Source organism: Streptopelia decaocto, assembly GCF_964273445.1.
Source record: "Streptopelia decaocto genome assembly, chromosome: 6".
In the NCBI taxonomy this organism is placed as follows: domain Eukaryota; kingdom Metazoa; phylum Chordata; class Aves; order Columbiformes; family Columbidae; genus Streptopelia; species Streptopelia decaocto.
In genome coordinates this window covers 54,730,222-54,747,488 of record NC_138660.1, presented here as the reverse complement: position 1 = coordinate 54,747,488, position 17,267 = coordinate 54,730,222, and the positions used below count along the sequence as shown (strand labels likewise).

The 17,267-nt window shown below is 38.7% G+C and overlaps 1 protein-coding gene across 9 annotated transcripts in view; it reads right to left on the bottom strand.

The window, feature by feature from the left end:
* Window positions 1–17,267, bottom strand: part of LOC309441945 (uncharacterized protein) — a 162,295-nt gene that overhangs the window by 102,037 nt on the left and 42,991 nt on the right. The window contains exons 1-2 of one of the 9 annotated variants that reach the window (XR_014184511.1): window positions 426–529; window positions 243–327 (exon numbers count right to left, since the gene is read on the bottom strand). The exons of the other annotated variants lie outside the window; for them this stretch is intronic. The gene's annotated coding sequence lies outside the window, so the exon portion shown is untranslated. Of the gene's footprint in view, window positions 1–242; window positions 328–425; window positions 530–17,267 lie in introns of those variants that run through there. 9 annotated transcript variants of the gene reach the window in all.

Here is a 17,267-nt window from a genome sequence, read left to right as displayed (position 1 = left end):
CCCTACCACTAAGAGTAACCTTGATGAGGAAGACAAATAGCTTGAAGAACTCTAATGTCAGAATAAATGGGAAAGTTGACCAGTTCTACAGAACATCTCAGAGAGGACATATTTGGATGTATTTACTCCACTAAACATCTCCAAGGAAAGGGAAATACTGTTTAACTTGTGTGTCTGTAAGGTTTTTGTGACATCAAAACTAAAGGTAGATGGTAATGCACTTGGGTGGGATGAGCACTTACTTCCCTGTTACATTGCCCAAGACATCAGTTGTTGAGTGCAGTGAGCCTCTGTGAAGAGTGTCACAGGGTATCCTTCTCACCTTGACTGAAAGGAAAAGTGTTTTAAATACACTCAGTAAATAGCAGAACCACCAGTATTTCCTCTCCTTTACATCTCCCATACAATCCCATCCCCATCCCTACCCCTTCTTCTGCCATCAGAGATGCCTAAAAAGTCTTCTCTCCCATTTAGAAGGAACAGATGTTTCCTGTGAAGGAACACAAACAAGAAATAAATTACAACAAAAATAAGACTTCAGGAGTCATTAGAATCTTCAAAAGACATCTTAATTACTTCTTTAGTGAAGAAAGCAAAGGGAATAGTGTGAAGAAAATAGGTGAATTAAAATGAGGAAGTCAAAGAGAAACTGGCCTAGAGGAGTCCCTGTGGTCTTTCTTTACCTGTTTGTTATTACTTCTTAATAAGAGTATTTGAACCATTTCTGTCTATTGTAATTCTTCAAGAATATTCCATTGTGATGTGAGAAACCATCCATTTAGACATAAAGAATATGTTTCATTTCATTTCATTGTTTAACACATTTGGAGGAGATTTAACACGATTAATCTCAAAAGGAAGAAAATGAATTAGATACCTTTGGTGTAAATCAGCTTTGCAGCTGATGAACTCAGCAGTTTTGTCTGGCTAATTAGAAAGGCAAGTTTGCCACAACATGAATCCCCATGTCTAAAACCTGTGTTTAAAAACTTATTCCTCTTCTGAACTGAAAATTGAAGCATATGCTTAATTTTAAGCACCCAGTTCCTGAAGCATGTATTTCAGTGCTGTTTAGAAGGATGACAGATTTAGGTACATTGAAGTTCTGATGTCTAATTTTTAACATTACAGTAGCCATTATTGCACCCTCCACCCACATACAGTTTGTTATAGCCTGAAGGTCTGAGTCTTTCTACTTACAAAGTTTTTTTGATCCGACTTTTTGCAGTTCCTAAGGACATATTTTGAGAGGCATTGCTTGCACCAGATTCCCAAGTTCATGCAGACACGGCCTGTATCCTTCCAGTGCTTCCACCACAAAACAACAACTGCAGCTCAGTTGAGGTTCCCTGACTGCATCCATGGTGAAAGTGATGCTGGTGCTTGAGCCCGGTTTGGTTGCCAGGCAAGTGAACGCAGTGTAAACACTCACAGCAAACTCATTTACATCAGATCTTAAGGAATCTGAATTAGTATTTCATACTGGTAGCAGATCTTACTATACAGTTTTGTTTATTTAGAGGAAAAAGTATCTACAGTCATGGATTATGCTTGCTTCTCTTTTTAAATGAGATCTAAAATTGTATGAACCTCACACACAGTTGAGACAGATGCTCAACAGGTGTTAAGACATAGAAGCCCATGAAATTATATGGTATTTACAATGACTAGGGATTTAATCTGAATACTCCTTAAGATAAAGCACTGGCACCTTTCTTGCTTGGTGCTTGTGAGGCTAGAGGTCCTCTCCAGACTAAAGGCAATTTTCATTAATTTTATATTATCATGTAATGGGATTAAATATTGTGAACAATAAGTGAAATTTTTTTTCACATCTTCAATTTCATCTGCTAAAGGATATTTACTACAGCAAATAATGTGACACACAGCTAGCTTGATCAAAAAAAGATCAGATTTTGATATTAAGGTTGCAAGAAAAATTCTTCCTTCCTTGTCTATAATCCACTTCCCAGGGAATTTCATTTATTTACCCCTTGTCAAATAAAAAACTATGTTATGAAAAGGTTTTGTCCTCCTCCTCTTCTCATCTAACCCCCTACTAATTGGAACTGAAACTGCAGGGCAGCTTAACAGATTGACCAGTATCCATCCAACCTTTATCTGGAACAAGAACATTTACTAACAACTTGATTGTAGCAATTGTGCTTATAATCCCTTTGAACCAGTACACCATTCCAAAATGCAGAATCCCAATTTTAATTAAAAATTACTTAAACAATGTCTAAATTAGCCAGATAAACTGAATCCCTAATGTGAAGTGTTCTTTGTGGTTAATGAACCATTCTCCTGACAGTAAAAGCATGGTACAAAATCACTGGTGTTCATAATGTGGTCCAATAATAACACTGTTCATTATTATTGTGATTATTTCTTGCTACAGTACAGCTTAAGGGAAAAGATGATTCATTAATAAATTCACATTATTTTTTCTAATTCTAGTAATTATTGCCTTTCCATTTTGTACCAGCATGATTCCTCGATGCAAAGGTTAAGCAACCAGCCCTAATTATCAGATGGGCCTACTGCACACCTCAGGATATTGTATCCATGGAAATTTAAGAATGACACAGTGTTGTTCTGTCAGTCTCTGAGGCTTCCTGCATGAAATACAGACTGAGTTTGTGATACAGTACATCAAAGCTGATGCTAGATCTTTGTGGTATACATTCCTGGGAGAATTAGTATTGCAAAAGGCTTGAAAATAACATTGGAAAATGAGAACAAACAGACCCCTTTTCTGTGGGGATATGCAGCTTTTATTATTATTGGAAAAAATTGAAAGACACTGTGCTACCTATAAGTGTGATTTTAGCTATGTGCAAATATGTGTGCAAGCAGTAAAATATGTGATTAAAATAAATATATGAATTGCTTGTGGTGTAACTGGACTAAAGCATAATGACAGACTTCTTCGTGCTTAACATACACAGTAGGAGCCAGGATTGCTGAAAAGTTCATTGCATAGAAACTGCCCTTGTTGCACTTTTGATCAAGCTAATTTCATTGGCTTGATTACAAAACTGCCATAAATTCAGGGATCTTTTGATATATAATGTGCTTTAAATAAATGCATACATAAAGTACCATGTCTTGCCAACTCTTTTCAATGCAGTGACAGGACAGTGTTTGGTTATGGACACTATTTCCAAATGGATAAATTGAATGTCATCTACTGCAGAAAAGATAGAGCACAGGTGAAAATGGACAGACTTTTCCAGACTTAGAGACCTTCTTGACTAAGGATCTGTCCTCAACAGCAGCCAACAGTGAATGCCTAGAGTCACACGACAATTTGCTAGCCCTCCTTAGAAGCTACCACCTGCATTTTTTAGAGTTTCTAAAATGATCCTCATATCTCCTTCTGAAATACCTTTATCTTCAATTTAACAACACTGTGAAACATGGTTTCTCCCACTGTTACGAAATATGGAGTGCCCTGGTTAGAAGCTTATTCTGAGCTGTCCAGCAGAAGCATTCATTTGTGAAGCTGTCATAAACAAAAAACACACAACTGTCCTTATTTACTTCAGTAACTTCCTCGTCTCGTGGATGTTATGTTGTAAAGATTGTTAGGGGTATAAAGAAATGCCACCTATGGCAGGAAACCTACTAATGGTGGCATGAAAATATAAAGCTGAGGAAAAGTAAAGAGTGGCTGTATGAGTTCAGCTGTGAAATCATAAAGTAACTAGGTCCAGGTAATAGCTCTAGCTATTTTTCTCATCTATACCACCCACTATCACCACATGTTTTATACAAACCAAGATATTGGCAAATGGTAGCTCAAAAAGTAATTAGCTTGTATTTCAGAAAAAAATATTGAGCACCAGCCTGGCCTGGACTACAGTGCTGAGCATGATCTACTTCTTTGGTGGAAGCATAGTGCTGGTGGGCAGCCAGTGCAAGGGTTCAGTCTGCAGCAATTTGTGTAAATGTAAGGCAAGATAGGCTGTGACATTAGGATATGTCTGTAGTGGTGTGTGGTATATGTGGTTCGGCACTGTCGTGGAATGCAACCCCCCTTCAGTTTGGAAGGAGCAGGCACGTCTCCCTCTTTATCTGATACTTGAGGCTAACAGCTTCTTTTGTTTGGCCCCAGAGCACCCTGGCCAGGCCCATTAGCCCAGTTGCTGGGCACCCACAGGCAGGGTGGGGGATGTTTTGGAGGCTTCAGGGGCATCCCACAAACAGTGTGGGGGTGCAGAGAAGCTTCTAGAGTGCCTACACATCATAATCTGATCAGCCAGTATAAAAAACGGGACTCTCGTCGGCGACTCGGCCCATTGTGCGGGTCCCTCGGAGCACGAGCTTGGCCCCTGCCGCCGGGAGCCACGGGCCCCCCCCACTCCCCGGGATGGAGACTCCACTTGCCCTGCCGCCACGTGTGTAAGTAAAACTTCTCGTGGATTGCGAGCATATTTATACTTTCCGTGCACATTTGCACATATATTTTCCGTGCACATTTGCACGGGTACTTTAAATTAATCCTCGCACAGTCGCGAGTGGCCGCTGAGAGCCCCTCGCACAACCGCGAGTGTATTTTCCTCCCGTGCTTTCACATAAGCACGTGTAGGATTCCGTGCACCCTGGCACGGGTAAGTAAATTATTTCCTCGCACAACTGCGAGTGTATTATAAATTTACCCTCGCGGAATCGCGAGTGCACACTTCTCGTACTCACTACGAGTACGTGCATCTCTTTTGCACCGTGTTTGGCAAGTGTGTGCTTCTCCGGGACCCAAGGCTGGCTCCGGCATTGTTTTGGTGCAGCCACGTGCATGCACACTGTGGACCGCTGTTGTATTAGTTGCTGCCCCTTCAAATTATTTCCTCAACTGATATCCGAACCTGTATTTAAGTCACTTGTGGAGTGCTAAAACCCTGTTTCTTACTGGTTTAATAAAAGTTGCTGTGGACTCTGTTGTCCCTTAAATTAACCTTGGGGTGCCTCCGTGTAATATTTCGTGACAGGCACATACACTAACTATGGGCCTGAGACTTAACATTGAAATCCTTAAGGTAAATTCTTACAAATTAAATAAACCTAAAGGAAATATGATAGACACATAAAACTTTCCATGGACATAAAACAGTGAAAAAAAATCTTGATCTGACATCATTAACATAATGATTCAAAGAAGTTTTGGGGCAATTTGATGGGAAAATTGAAACTGGCTTGTCATGCTTCTTTAAGAAGATTGGCTCTAAACCTGCAAAATCCTGCTCATGCCAGTGAGGTTTCCCATGCTACATCCGTGTAATGCTGTACAGGCCACAAAGTCTCATTCAAACCTTTCTCTGTCTGAAAATGCTCCTCAGTGCTTGGTTTATGCCCTGGTTTAGATCCCAACTCCAGACCTACAGACAGTAGGCACACAGCTTGTTGCACTACTTGGCCAATGATGTAACTTCCCAGAACTGAAATTCTTCTGTAATGTTATTCTGCCGCGCTGATTAAAGCCAATGTCTAAATGTCTGATCTATTTCTCTAGTGCAGAATGGACTGCATTGTCTCTGCTTCTGCAGTCTGATGATAAGGTAAAACTCATACTGAGCAATGTTAGATCAGAAGTCAGGAAAGGACAGAGGAATACTGAGTTTTCAAGATGGATAACTGGATAGAGAATAGAGGTTAAAAGACTTTTTTGTAGAAACTGTCATAAGAAAACATTAAAGTAGATGCATTACTGATGGTACTCCCTCAGTTTTCCAGTTCTGCACTGGGGGCTAAATCACAACCAGATCTGAACACTTAAGCTCTCTCCTGAAGTCACCCTAACAGTGGCTTGTGAGGCAAAGGTCTGTAGTAATTCCTTCTCTATAGAATAAGAACCAAAGCAGTAAGAGATTGCTTGACTAATGTGACAGAAAGAAGAAATATGGGGCAGCACCAGAAGCTCAGCCTAAGACTCTAAACACTCAGCTTAATGCTTTAATTATCATGGCTCTTTTCCTTAGAGACCTCAAAACTATACTGCAGTCCAAATGGTGGGCTTTTCTTTGGCATTTCTTACAGCAAAATGCCATCAATTTAGTTTCTAAAATTCCAGGTGGGAAATGTTTTCCTTCTTTTTTTTTGTCTGAAATAACACAAAATCTTCTATCTTCTCATTAACTTTATGAACATCTGCCCCAGCAGTAGCCCACAGAATAAGTAAAATCCTTCTCCCAGCAGGCATAGCAATACAAGGTATTTCCAATATTTTGCCTGTCCTCTCTCACTGTGACCAAGAAACAGAACTTAAACAAAATAGGCCTTGTGATGTATTAAGATATAACTGCTTCTGCTGGCAGCAGTCTGTCTCCACACCTCTCCTTCCCACTGTGGCAGTAGGATGATCTGTCCAGATATCTTTTTGGTCTTCTTTGGAGGGCATATTGTAAGGACAGAGTCCAGCTGTATCCACCTGATCTGTCTGGCAGAATGAGGACTCCATCACAACTTCTCTGAGACATATTACCACATTTTCAGTGTATCAAGACATAGCAATAATGTAATGCTTGTGTACTAAACTTAATTCAAGTCTGAATTTAATCCACAACTCATCTTGCCTTACTGAGACATCAGGATTCAATTATTTTCCTTATTTTGTTCAAAGCAAGTGTAATGTCATTGCCATGATAAGTGCAAAGCCCATGCGTTGATATTTTCCAGCTCCGTTTAAGCTAATGGAAAACTTCTGTTTGGAATTCACTCAAATTGTAAAGATAAATTATTTTTTCTCTACCTGTGTTAGTTTTTTTAAATGCTATATGTTCAGGGCAGATGCACATGCTCATTTTTTCTGATCATGGGTTCATTGCCTGTGAAACTCAATGCTTATTGGTAGACCTTAATATACACTCAACAATTCACAAATAAGTCTATAAAATGGCCTGTTGATGGTAAATGTTTATACTGGTGGCATTGTAAATACTATTTCAGTGGGTAACTGAGAAACACATAGCACGTGTTAGAAAGAATAACTTATGACTTGTTATTTGAATACTAGTGTTAGGGCAGAGTTTCGATAATTATGTCTAACAGTTTCTTACAATTCAGTACAGTATTTTTCTGCAATAGATTCTTTAATCTCACAGTTGCCAGGGGGGGAAAGTTTTTTTGGAAAACTCTTGGGAGAAAGGCTTCTAGAAGCATATTCTTGCAAGAAATGACATTTTGTCTTCTTTCTCAGTGTGTATGTGAAATGTGGATAAAATCCAACAGTAGTATTGTTGTTAGTAGGAGCTTTAACAAAATAAAAGGTGTTTTTCTTCTACCAATCACATAATGCATTTTTCAAGGAATGGATTTTTATCCACACTGATATCTGAATACAACAAAGAAATCTGATTGAACTTCAAAGATAAAAAGCAGAAGCATGTGTATCCCTAGGGTCAGAGATGGAAAACAACCTGTAAAGTGTCAGCTGGGAGTAAACCATGTAGGATATTCTGGGAATATCAATGACAAGAACACAATAGGAGAAGCAGCAAATCTTTCTGGACAGTGCTGGAATTAAATGTACTGGAGAAGAGCTATGATGTCTCCCACCTCTTCTTTAAAGGTTAATTTTGGAATCTGCCCACTACTCTGCCAACCTGATGGGATGCACTGCTAAAATGTCTCCATTTCTTTCTGCCTTTAGGACATAGCAACCAACACGAATTAACTTATTTGCTTGGCACGTAAGAACCATGAGGGCTGTTGCACAGTAGAGGATTCTCCATAAACACTGAGAGTCTGACATGATGATAAGACATCAATGGTTCTTTTTGACATGACTCTGTGAGAAGTGAAAGCATTTTTATGCAGTGACACTTGCTTAGAGGAGTGTGCAAACATACACAGAGAGAGATCACAAAGACTTTGGAAATTCTATGGGAACCAGAGATGAACTGCAGCCATGAAATCTGGGATTCACCCTGCTAAAATGATGCTGCTGTTTTCACCCTGTATCTTGATAAAGGAACTTGCCTCATCTAATCCAGACCTAATGATAACTTAATCTTGGTGATGATGTTTCAGCTTGTTATTTGGTATTTCACACTAAGACACTCATGAGGGAAGGAGAAGTACCAGTATTTATTTCTTTGAAAAGGAGTTGGATGTTCAGGCATAGAAGAAAAATGGTATATGAAAGATACTGCAAGAATGAACAAGATATAAGAAGACACAGCTGAAATAGAAATGACAGCTGTAGCCTGTCACAGCAACAGACTGAATTTGGATTATGCCGCATAACATGTTCAAAATGAAGCTTTTTAGAGGACCAAAAACCTGCTTCAGTTTCTTTTCTTTACTTTCACGCACAACCTTATTGTAGCCAAGGCTGAAAATAGAAGTGCTGGCAAAATCACAGCAGGACATTTGTACTTGTGACTAGAGCTGTTCCTTGCAGAAAAATGAATTTTCAGTTGTCTGAGGTTACTGTGAATTCATGGTGAAGTATGGCTAAATGTCTGAGTAAAAATACATTTAAATATATTTGGTTTTTAAATAAAAATCATTTTGACATTTTCAAAATTAAATATTTTATATTCTATTTTGAAGCAATATTGTTTTAAAATCTGCTTGAATTCAAAATGACAAGAAGAAGAAGAAAGACAAGAAATAAAAAAAAATTATAGAATTTTGAGGTAAACAAAGTAATTATGTTGATGAAATTATTATTATTTTGGTTTGGTCAATGGAAACATCAGTTGTCCCAGTAGTTTAAATTCTGACATGTTTAGTCTTGTTTTATTAAACCATCTTCCCGGGTATGGCTATGTCAAAGTGCTGTATGCTTTTTGCTAAGCTGTTGCCTGTGAAGAGGGGTTGCAATTAGAATGAGAAAATAAAAAAAAGAGCCAATCATAACTGCTTATGCTGATCTGCTCACAGTCAATAGAAAATGGGCCCTAGATTTTTAGTCTTGAATAATTCACACTGTGCAATAGAAGTTTTATTTCAGAATGTGCAAGTGCTCGTGGTTCCAAAATGCTATAAACCTTGGGGATTAAACCAACAAGAAAAGAGGGAGGGAAAGAAGATTAACAGTTAAGAGCACTTTGATTGTCTTTGTGATCAGCTGGAAATTGCCCTGTACTGAATGCATATATTTTAATCATAATGGTCTTTTGGAAACTTTAAAACTCCGGACTTCATTTTATTTTTACCTCTGCTGTGGAGATGACATCATTTTGTGGTACCTTTTAATTTCTGCTAAGGAGAGAGAATTCTGTGGTATGCCACCTGGCTGGGGTCTTTCTCAATTAATTGTGATAAACAGTTCATATTCAGTGATGTTCATCAGAAGAGCTTAGTTAAGTAAGGATCTTTCTACTTTTTTGGGGCAGGCAAACCTTCAAAAGAAAGAAAGAAGTAAATAGCCTAAGGTCACGAGCACAATAATCATAGTCCTTTCCAGTCCATTTGACTGGACCACAGTAAAGGAATTTTTAGGCTGAAGACTCAGCATATTTTTCTATATGCCCTTTCCCCCAAAAGGGGACTTGAAGCTATATGGGTTGAAATTGATATGACAGTGAACAATATATACTGCAAAGAAGAATTCCATCCCATAGTAGATGAGGAAAAGCAGGTTTCCCATCTGTAACATCTTTGATGATCCTACTATCTTTGTATTTGCATCATTTGTATGATATGGACACCATTTTTCTTTGCCAGTTATTCATTATTGACTGTGATGAGCCTGTCCCTTAGTTAATGAGTTTCCATTTTGTGCAGTAAATGGAAAACCTTTGTGGTATCATAAAGAGTCTGTCTATGATCCAGAGCCAGGAGACTCCAAAAGCCTACTGCAGGTCCACTTTGAGAAATGTGATAGATAGCAAATACACAAACAGATTTTCCAGTGTGTGCAGCAGCCTTACTCCCAAATACACCCGGTAGGTTATGGCGTACACTGAGCCTTCTTCAGGCAATCAACAAAGCATCTAGACAGAATGAAGGGCAGGGTAGGTGACATGTGAAAGGGAGTATCCTTCAGTGGAAGAATGGAAATAGCTTATGAGATCCACAGATTGCTACTGCTCATACATGCTGAAGGACTGGTGGCTTCTAGGATGGGGTTCAAAGCAGTGATATAGGAAACAGACTTTAGGCTGGGTTCTAGGATGGGGTTCTGGGGTTTTTTATATTTGCATCTCTGGTCTCAATCCAAGCTGGTCCTGACTTGGAACTATTACAAAACCAGTACTGGATGGTTGTTTCCACTAGTTTTCTAGTGATCAGATATCCTTCACAACAGGCCTTGCTACCAGATCATGATGAGGACTAAGAGGGCAGAAAACCAGCAGATATCCTCAACATGTGCATTTTCTGCTGGATTGTTTGGGCAGGCAATAGCACTGTGGTGTGCTGAGTAGCTATGTTGTCATAGCTTGTGGTGGTGCAGCAACAGCAGCAGCTGTGGTTGTTTTGGGTCAGCAAAATCACCCCGCTGTGAAGATGCTCACCTCCAGGAAGCCCATCTTTTGCAAAGTTTCCATGTAGTCTACATAGATCCAGGAACTGGTGATATATAACAGGGATAATTAAGGGATAATATTCCAGTCATGCTTCAGGACTCAGGTACCAGAAACTTGTTCATCATTTTGTATGACATAAGGATAAAAGTTAAATACTACTTTTTTGAGGAAGACGAAATAAAATGTCTAAACTTACCAGAGGAGATGAGATGGGCATTTGTCTATTTCTGAAAAACTCACTGATCTTTAGTTATTACTGGTCTCTCCAATTTAGAAATGAGTAACACATTTCATACTGTCTTCGGGATGCATCTGATTGCACTAAATAACATGGTGCTTCCAAGAACTTAAGAATCAACCTGTGTATTGGTCTATTCAAATGCTGAAGAAAGAGTTTTCAATATTGAGAGAAATTAGGGGATTTTCCCTTCCAGGGAAGAAAAGTAAGGACACAATCTGCAAGTGTGAAATGTGAAACAGAATAAAATTGAAAAGCAATAGAGGAGAGCAATCACCCTATGCGATTCTTTCAGTTTAAGCATCAGTGAGCAGTGAAGCTGACAAGAACATTCAGCTTGCGTTTACCAAAAAGAACCATTCTAAGTTTGAGAGATATGTGCCAGTTACTTGAGAGGGGCTTTTGCATAAGGAGGACGATGAAGATCAAAAAAAGAAAGCATGACCTTTGGCACCATAAAATTTGATTGTAAGGAAGATGAATGTCTCCTGCCAAAAGGATAAAGCAAAAGTAATGAAACAAGGATTTGATTGACAGCATGTTGAATGACAAGAATATTACCCATGTCATGCCATAGGGCACTCAGCTGTGGTCTCTTAAAGTAGGAAGCAAAGACATTACAGGCAGGTCCAGGAGTGTATGAACTCGAGGATGCAAAACTGATTTTTCATAGGACAACATCATCTTAACCAGAAAAGCCCTTAAGACAAGAAATAATCTATTCAGTGATGAAAGAAGATGACTCCAGTTTAATAGAGGAGGAAAACCACCGAAGTCAGATTTTTTTTCCCCAGTTGTAAAGATTTACACACTGGGACTGAGCAGTTGTGTAGAGGCCAGTGGTCTGTGCAGATGTAATAGATGCATTCACTCACCAGTTTAGACACAGACTTTCCTATTCCCAGTGGTGAATTTCTGTTATTTAGGACACTGGTTACTCTTCGTTGTGGTGGCAAACATAGGATCCTAAAGGTAATCAGAATTTTTTATTTTTTTCTTTTTTTTTAAATCTTTGCCATGCTCCTCAAATGCTCCGTGTTGCCCTTGGTATTTTGATTCCTTCCTTGGTCTTGAAAATAATCTGAAAAGACCTCATTCACAAAGTAATTTTTGGGCAAAATAAGACAGACTTTCCCTCAAAGTTATTAATCTACAGCACTCATTTTCACCTTGAGATATGCAGAGTCCTGTGGTTCTGCAGTCTACTTAGGAAAATTCCCTAGAAAATTAACTAAGAATTTTTTTTTTCTGATTTTAAATTCAGATTCCGATTTTAAATTTCAGCAGAAATATATTTTGTTGAGACAAGTGCTCTTGTCTTGTCAAGTGCTCTACAGAAATTTTACTAGATTTTAGTCACTGCTGTGTGGTGAGTCGCTAGACCTCGTGAGTGCAGCACACAGGGCAAGTGTGCTGGGTCTGCATTAGGCCAAGGGAACAACAGAAGTTCCTTCACTATGAAACAGGGCATGTGTATGATGAAGTAGAAAAGTTTTCATCAAAGGTCTGTGTTTAGAAAAAAGCAGCCGAGGTCTGTGCCAAAGGCAATTACAGCCCCTTGCAAGCTTTTCCTTTTTGTGTGAAACTCTTAGGTGAATTATTTTTAATCACGCACCACAGTTTGCAGTCCCAGGAGGCGAAATTTTCATCAAAAGCATTGATCCTTTCTTCCATAAAGAGCTTCAAAACCAGGTGGCTGTGCTTTCCAGCACATCGTGAAACAAGAGATGTTATTCCAGCAAGCACCCGAGTGCGTCACGCTTTACAGGATATTTCTGAACCTGTTGAAAAGTGCTGGTTTTGGTAACTGTTTGCATGTAATTTTTTGAAAACTGGTGCTCTGTCACGATTTACTGTCTCTCCCTCATTAAAAACACTAAGCTGGTATTTCCTAGGGGCAGCCTAACTTTTCTGTTAGATTATGTCAGGCATAAGGGTGATATCATCTTGTCTGTGCTCCAGAAAGTTCTAATATTTAGGATTATAAATTCCACAAGGAGTGAGAGAGAGAGAGAAAACAGCCTGATAAGTAGGAAGATGAAGTAACATTTAAAATATATCTACACATATGTTGTCTAAATAGGCTTCATCCTTTGTTTATAGCTAAATATCTGCTGCAAAAATTAAAAGGTCGTCCTTTCTTCTTTTTAACTGTGACTTTCTGACCAAGTCTTGTGAGATGGTAGAACTGTGGTGCCTCCTCTGTGAGAAATCTTACCCCACTGAGACAGCAAAAGGACAAGATATTGACTATGCATTTGGCTAAGGAGGATTTTTGATTGCTCAATAATGGAATGGACAAGTACTTTAAACAAAAAAGTGCCAGAGGAGGCACATGCTTGGATTTGGTTACCTGATACAACCTTTTATTAAGTCTAATCACTGAGACAAAGTCAAGTGATCAAGCCAGGAAAATACATACTCTCTAAAACAGTACCACATAAGAATGAAGTGTCAAGTGTCATTCTGCAAGCCTGTGGCATACGGTTATAGACATTTTCTTGGCTATGATATGAAAGCTAAAACCACACTGGTGACCTGAGGTGGCCATGAAGTCTGCAAACTAGGTGCCTATATTCTCACTACAACTGACTGGAACAAGAAACTAAATTAATTATGAACTCCTGTGCCTAATCAGGCCAGAACATCGATCTAAACTTTCTTCTTATATTTTTTAATACATATATATATATATTATTTCTATTTATTCCTGATATAAGGTAATATTTATGAGAAAATAGTTTATTTTTTCAAAGCTTCCTTTTGTATTGGTATCCCACATGCTAACAATAGTTGAGTACAGACAGAGACAAGGTGTCCACCAGCTCTCTGCAACAAGTGAATGTGTGATATTTAAGTAAACAGACAGGGCATTTCATGTCCTGTTCTACATTTCTTTTCTAGTTGTCACTGGTTATAAATAGCTCTTTAAAAAGAAGAGGAGGAAGAAAAAATTATATGAGACGGCAGGCTAATTCTGTTTCCATCTGGAAAAGTAACCATCTATGTCATACACCCTACATGTGATTCACATTTTGAGGTATGCTTCAGAAGTAAATTAAATTTGAAAAATTAAAGGGAAACTATTTAGGGAAAAGTAAAATTAGTAAAATACAAATAAAAAGTCATCCCTCTGCGCTCCTCTTTCACGCTCTGCCACTAATGAAGGCAAAGTCAACATAACAAGAAACTGGATTTCTGACCCTGCTCCCTTTGAAGTCAGTGACAGAATTCCCATTAATTTCTACAAAAGTAGACTTACATTTTTTTAATTTGCAGTGTCTATTTCACAGTGGAATGTATATATTGTCTCATCAGCACACCTTTGTGTTGTCAAAATCCATTGAGATGCTTTGCACTGTCATTCAACAGAGTGGGTTGGGCTCATTTAAGCTTTGTTAGCTAATCATTAGCCAAACATACCTACTGACTGCTTTTCAAATGCCAAATTTTAAAACTTTCCCTGTTTTCTCCTTCCACTTTACTCTGGTAAAATACGTGGTGTTCTCCAGGCATACTTGGCAAAACAAACAAATTCTGTAAGCATATCCTGTGTATTGATTGAGTCCTCAAATAATCAGAGGGAATGCCATTCACCTTTCTAATGTCATGTCTTTGCAAAGCTCAAGACCTTGTCTATACACAAGCAGTGTATAAGTTTAAGCAACTCAAACCTAGATCAATCATAATAAAGCAGTTCAAACTCTCCCATTAGGTGCACTTGAACAAGTTTAAATCCAAACTTTATTGTCTGAAGAGCAGGATACAGTGGCGAATGGACCTGAACTCATACACAAAGTTTGAGGAAAGGGTAAACAGAGTCTGCTGAACATCTTTCCTTCAAATCCATTTCAAAAGGGAAGAAATATGTTCAAAGACAGATGGGCTTTCAGTTAAGGCACTTGTCTGGAATGTATTTCTATCCCTGTCTCAGGTTTCTTTTACTAAGAATGCCATTTAGGATCAGATAGACAGTAGGTCTTTTGGGTGCTCAGCTCTTCTTGATCCCAGCAATATGATCCACAGAGCTTCCTAGAGTCCCTGAAAGTCCAGGTGCTATGAGATGGGCTGTTGGCAGGTAGACAAGGAGAGCTGGCTTAAGTTCCGTCCTTTCTGTGGCAGTTTAAGAACCTGAATCAAAGCTGCTCCTGGGTTGCTGCTGTCTACATTGGATTCAGTACAGTCCAGCTAAAAAGCCCACAAGCAAAACAAAACCAACCAACTGAACACACAAACAAAACCAACAAGCAACAGAAAATTGAGGGCACAAGAACTGAAATGCTTATATCCCACTCAGAGCTGAAAACAGCCAATGTTCAAAAATTGATTCATGTAGGATTAAGAAGTGAACTTTGAGTCCTGTCTTTTATACCAAAGTAGGTCTGTAAAACATCGGGTGCAAAAGGCCAAAGATATGATGGGATTTATGAAGAAGAGGAACAGAAATGCAGGACAGGAAGCAGAGGTGATGGTCACAATTATTTGTGTCAGGTCCAATACCAAACATTTCACATAACTGAACTTCCCTGAGAGCCATTGAGACCCTGCTAAACCACAGCACTTCCCAAACAAGTTTTCTGAACCCTTGAACAGTTGCTTGGACTAGCATCTTGGAAAACATATCTCAGTTTATTTTGACGGGGAACATCTTACCTCAGTCCTAAATGTCTCAATAACCTTTTGTGAATGGCTCAAGTTATTGAAACCTCTGGTACTGCAGTAATATATTCCTTACTCTAAGACAGACTTGTTTTCTGAAGGTTTATTGAAAAATGAAAGTCTCATATAAAATGTATTTCAGATCATTTAACTTTTCTATCTCCTTTTATAATCCAATGAATTTTATTCATTTTAGTAATCTCCTTGTGAGCCTGAGTACTGTGGGGCTGAGATTAAAATATAGTGCATATGAATCTGGGTTCATAAAAGAAATTAAGTGTCTTCTTGCTTATAAGATTGCAGTCACTTGGTTCAGCCACTATGGCTGAGAAATGGGATGCGAGTAAACTGCCTGCTAACTGATTCTTATTCTTCTGTGTCTAAACAAATCAAGTTCAGATGGTTCAGCCACTATCTAAATTAGTGTTGATAAAGCTGACACATCTCTGCAGGGAATCCTTCCTTTCTTGAGATATTAAACCTGCAACTCATATCAGTATTTTTATGGCACTATCAGCCAATGTGATCGGTGACAAAGATTATCAGTGAGCTGATGTCCGCAGCAATTTTTCCTTCCTCAGTTTCAGCAGAGGTGGGTGCAGTAGTGTAAATACAGATATGACTGATTGTAAATGTGCTGCCCTTGGCTGGCAGCAAAAAATTAAATGTCCAAGCAAACTACTTATCCTTCGATAACAGTGGCCTCCATTGAAGCCAGTCCCACTGGGACCCAACATACTTGTAGTGAAAACCCTTGTATACTCCTTGGTTTTCACCAGCAGCTGAGAGAACCAAACAACTGAGAACTGCTTTGCTTCTTACATGTAACTTAAGAGGAAAGTTATCAGCCTTAGCTTCTAATAAAGAATACATTCCTGCGAAACTGAGTATGATTAATGGCTTCTTGCAATTTCAAATAATCCCCTCTAATGCTTTATTCCAATTCTTAAAATGCGTTTTTTTGTTTTGTTTTGTTTGTTTGTTTGTTTGTTTGTTTTTTAAAGACAGCTATTTCCTCAGCTGGTTGGATTCTGAAAAAAAGCCAGAAGAAAAACCTGGCAATCAGAAGCGCAGAGTGAAGAACCCCTCTCGTCTGGTGCCAAAGCCCCACTCACAAGATTCTGCAAGGATCAGGCAAGACAGATTCTGCAAGACAGGCAAGGAAAAAGGTGTGGGCACCTTGTGAAGGCTTTCTCAAAGATCAGTTTCTTCATGTTGCATTTAACATATTTTTTGTTCTTGTGGATGCCTCTTACTTTTGAGACCTTCTAAAAGTGGCTGTCATGACATTTATTCCTATGCACATAGGAATCAATAACTATAAATTGTTTGACCAGGTAAATTGACATGGCAGCAAGGAAATAGGTCAAAGCTGTTGCAGAGAAATGCATGGAAAACTTCATAGCACTAAATGATGATCCATTGCCTGAATCATCACAAATCACAGTATGACATGACCAGGTAAGCTGAAGGAATGCATCCCTTGCATTAGCTCATACAGTGAGATTTACCTGCCCCTGTCAAGTTTCCATGATAATTCATAAATATGAACCAAACTACTCAGAATGGAGTTTCTGCTTGGCTTTCTGTTGAGAAATCTTCCCAAACTTCATTTCCTTTAGGTCATAACTGAAATATTCATTAGTGTGTAAAGTAGACTTGTGGGACTTCTGACAAAATGTGCAATAGATATGGATTCAGGATGGTATAATTACAGGTTTCCATTATACATGGAGAGCAGTGCAAGTTCAAGATTAGTTTTTCTTGCTGTATTATACCATTTGAAAGAAAATGTCAGACACATCATGACGATATTCTTCCTGCACAAGCATAGACAGTACACTAATGAGCTGACTCTTCTGTCAAATTTGGAACACACAGGAGATGACCGGAGA